Source organism: Octodon degus, unplaced genomic scaffold (assembly GCF_000260255.1).
Source record: "Octodon degus isolate 3935 unplaced genomic scaffold, OctDeg1.0 scaffold00052, whole genome shotgun sequence".
NCBI classification, from domain to species: domain Eukaryota; kingdom Metazoa; phylum Chordata; class Mammalia; order Rodentia; family Octodontidae; genus Octodon; species Octodon degus.
Genome location: NW_004524628.1, coordinates 11,150,239 through 11,154,451, shown reverse-complemented (window position 1 = coordinate 11,154,451; position 4,213 = coordinate 11,150,239). Strand labels below are relative to the sequence as shown.

The following is a 4,213-nucleotide window of genomic DNA, read 5'->3' as shown; positions in this document are numbered from 1 at the left end:
GGGGCCTCCAACCCTGGGGCGGGGCCTCCAACCCTGGGGCGGGGCCTCCACACCCTGGGGCGGGGCCTCCACACCCTGGGCCTGTGTAGAACTACACAATGTCCATGCCCCCCCCCTTGCATAAGATGAGGATGTTTACGAAGTAAGAACCCTGGCTCTCTACTATGTCACTTAAACTTCTAAACTTCTCAAATTGACACAATGTATCAACCACTACACTTTGTTATATTGATTCCTAAGTATTTCATTTTTCTGGATGCTACTGTGAAGGGTGTGGTGCCCCTCCTTGTTTGTGTACAGGAATGCTACTGATTTTTTAGTATTGCCTTTGTATCCAGCTACACCACTGAATGTGGTTATTATACCTACGAGTCTTTTGGACTGGAACCAGGAGAGACCTAGAATAGCAAAGGCTAGGCAACAAAGGCAAGGCAAGGGGGATCATAATCTGACTTGAAATTATATTGCAAAGCTACTGTGATAAAATCAACATGGTATTGGCAAAAAAAAAATACCCGAGGATCAATGGAACAGATTAGAAGATACAGACACCACTACAAACACATTCAGCCACCTTATCTTTGACGAAGGGGCCGAACATGTTTGGTGGAAGAAAGACAGCCTCTTAAAAAACGGTGCTGGAACAACTGGCTTTCCACATGCTAAAACTAGACCCATGTCTATCACTATGCACTAAAGTGAAAAATGGATCAAAGATGTAAATATTAAAACAGACACACTCAACCTACTAGAAGAAAGCAGGTAGAAATCTTAAAAGGCACAGGTGTGTGTGCCTTCAAGAGAGAGTTCAGGAACAAAACCCAGATGGCATGGGAAATACTTCAAAGAGTTAACAACTGGGATCTCATCTCACTAAAGAAAAACCACCTTTGCATGCAAAAGAAATGCCCAAAAGAGTGAAAAGACAACCCAAAGAGTGGGAAAGAATTTTAACCAATTGTCCCTCAAAGGAGTTCTACTTAGAACATAGAAAGAACTGAAAAAAAACAGACCCCCAAATTCAAAGGCACAATGAAAAACTGGACACCTGAGATGAATACATACAGCTCAGGTGAAGAAATGCATTTGAAAAACAAAGGTACGAAAAAATGATCAATACCACTGGGCATTTGAGGGATGTAAATCAAAGCAACACTGAGAGTCTATCTCACTCCAGAAAGCACAGTTATGGAGAAATCAGCCACTAACAAAGGCTGAAGGGGCCGTGGGCGAGGGGGCCCTCCACACTGCTGGCGGGAGTGCAGACTGGCACAACCATTACAGAAATCAGGGTGGAGACTCCTCAAAACACCATGATTAGAAGTACCATTCGACCCAGCTATTACCCTCCTGGGTATCGTCCCAGAAGAAGTAACAACCGAACAGCACAGTGACATATGTGCCCCTATGGTTTTTTTTTTCTTTTTTTTTTTTTTTGGTTCCTCGAATGCCTTCAGGGCACTTTTGGCCAGCTGGAGAGGTGTGAGGTTTGAACTCCAGCAACCTGAGGCTGACAGCTTTGTGGAAGCAGCCACTTAAAGGCCTGAGCTAGGGCCAGGCCCCCTATGCCCCTATGTTTACAGCTGCACAATCTGTAATAGTTAAATCTTGGAAACAATTCAAGTGCTTATTAACTGAGGGATGGATAGAAAAGATGCGGTCTTTTTATATGATGGAGTACTACTCAGCCGTACAAAGGACAAACCTGAGACATTCATAGGCAAATAAATTCAACTTGAGACCATATTCATGAATGAAATAAACCAGATGCACATGTGTACACTGCGCTGTCTCCCTGGTGTGAGAACCTGGGAGGCCTACGATGTACAACAGATATTGTGAAATGGAAAGAAACTGTTCAGAAGGAAAAAGGAATTAGGAAGGGGAAGAACAGTAAGAAAAAGGGGGTAAAATAAAGTCAGTTACACTATTAAGGTTTCTAGGTTATTAAAACAAGTTCGTGTTATTAGAGAAATTTTAGAAATACCGGAGAAATAGTGTAAAGATGTTGGCAATACTGAAATTTTGAAAATATTGGAGAAAATTGTAAGTATTAGAGAATTTATGTCCACATCTTGTACCCTGAGCAACTATTTTAAGGATAAGAACATGTAAGGTATTAATTATTGTTACTCTATTTTTTGTTATGAAATTCTGTTCTGTCTTTTTTCCGCAGAAGAAAACAGCCCTGGGTCCCAGCTCTGCAGCAGCCACCCCCCCCCCTTCCCTCCCTCCCTGCCACCACGCTACCTAGCAGAGAATCTCCCGCAGGCTCCAGGAAGCATTTCTTCACTAAAAAAGAACTTGTCGACTAGATCTGGAAAAACAGCCCTTCCCCTGCTCCCCCAGAAGCCAACAGCTGCAGAGAAGCGCCTGGAACACCTGTGACACTGGCCTCCGTCCCTAAGAGCCAAGAGCCGCGGGCAGTGGGCTGAGGCCGCAGGGCCCCAGCCCAGAGCAGGCTGGGCCTGGGGAGCAGCGCGTGGGAATTCCACAGACCAGTCAGGTTGGATTTAAATATCGATTTGCCTGAATGGGTTTAGTCTCGAGGCTTGACACCCAGAGCCACAGCGGAGCCCCACGCCCTGCCCAGGCTGCCCCGGCTGGAAGTCCACAGGATTACACGAGAGCACAGGGCTCCGGGCTTTGTGATCGACGTAAGCCGAAGGATGAGAAAACGGGGTGGAAAGAAACTGCAAAAGGCCGGCCCATGGAACAAGAACACCAAAAAACAAAACAAGGCTGCCCTGTGCACCGCAATGGTCACACATGGTGGGGCGCAGCCGCGGGGATACAGAACCCGCGTCCGGAGCTTGCCCGCGAGCAGGAGCTGGAAGTGTGCCTGTACTTTCGGCACATCTGCCCCATTCACGATCCTAAACACACAACGCGGACCCCTGCACACTCACAGTTAGGGCAGCACGGCTCCCAGAGCTACTCCCCGGAGGCGGCCTGCGCGTCCTCGGCAGAAGAGCGGACGCTGCAGGGCACCCCTCTGCCGGAAGGACGCAGAAGCTCCAGCCACCTGTAGGGAAAGGACTGCATCCGGGATCTTGTACGAGAAGTCGCCAAGATCAAGCGTCGCGTGGCTTGTCCTATCAGAGAAACCCAACAGGCAGAGAGCAAAAGGAAAGGTGTGTAGGGAAGCAGGAAGGCCGACCTCCCACAAATGGGAGAGGAGGGGGGGAGGGCGGAAGGGGCGCAGAGAGGAGGGCGCCGTGCAGAGAGGAGGGGACGCTGTGCAGAGGGGGGGGCGCTGTGCAGAGGGGGGGCGCTGTGCAGAGAGGAGGGCGCTGTGGAGAGGGCGGCGCTGTGCAGAGGAGGGCGCTGTGCGGAGAGGGGAGCGCTATGCAGAGAGGAGGGCGCTGTGCGGAGGGGGGCGCTGTGCAGAGGGGGGCACTGTGCGGAGAGGAGGGCGCTGTGCGGAGAGGGAGCTGTGCGGAGGGGGTGCTGTGCGGAGAGGAGGGCGCTGTGGAGAGAGGGGGGCGCTGTACGGAGGGCACTGTGCAGAGGGGCGTGCTGTGCAGAGGGGGGCGCTGTGCAGAGGAGGGCGCTGTGCAGAGGAAGGCGCTGTGCAGAGGGGGGCGCTGTGCGGAGAGGGGAGCGCTATGCGGAGAAGAGGGCGCTGTGTGGAGGGGGGCGCTGTGCGGAGAGGAGGGCGCTGTGCGGAGGGGGGCGCTGTGCGGAGGGGGGCGCTGTGCAGAGGAGGGCGCTGTGCAGGGGGGTGCTGTGCGGAGGAAGGCGCTGTGCGGAGGGGGGCGCTGTGTGGAGAGGGGAGCGCTATGCAGAGAGGAGGGCACTGTGCAGAGGGGGGCGCTGTGCAGAGGGGGGTGCTGTGCAGAGGAAGGCGCTGTGCGGAGAGGGGGCGCTGTGCGGAGAGGGGAGCGCTATGCGGAGAGGAGGGCGCTGTGCAGGGGAGGCGCTGTGTGGAGGGGGGGCGCTGTGCAGAGAGGAAGGCGCTGTGCGGAGGGGGGCGCTGTGTGGAGGAGGGCACTGCGGAGAGGGGGCGCTGTACGGAGAGGGGTGCGCTGTGCAGAGGGCGCTGTGCGGAGAGGGGGGCGCTGTGCGGAGAGGGGGGCGCTGTGCGGAGAGGGGGCGCTGTGCAGAGGGGGGCGCTGTGCAGAGGAGGGCGCTGTGCGGAGAGGAGGGCGCTGTGTGGAGAGGAGGGCGCTGTACGGAGGGAGTGCTGTGCAGGAGAGGAGGGCACTGTGTG

The 4,213-nt window shown here is 53.7% G+C and overlaps 1 protein-coding gene across 5 annotated transcripts in view; it reads right to left on the bottom strand.

Annotated features, from left to right (window-relative positions):
* Nck2 (NCK adaptor protein 2) overlaps window positions 1-4,213 on the bottom strand; it is a 100,862-nt gene that overhangs the window by 62,964 nt on the left and 33,685 nt on the right. Inside the window, exon 1 of one of the 5 annotated variants that reach the window (XM_023717520.1) lies at window positions 2,910-2,931. The exons of the other annotated variants lie outside the window; for them this stretch is intronic. The gene's annotated coding sequence lies outside the window, so the exon portion shown is untranslated. Of the gene's footprint in view, window positions 1-2,909; window positions 2,932-4,213 lie in introns of those variants that run through there. 5 annotated transcript variants of the gene reach the window in all.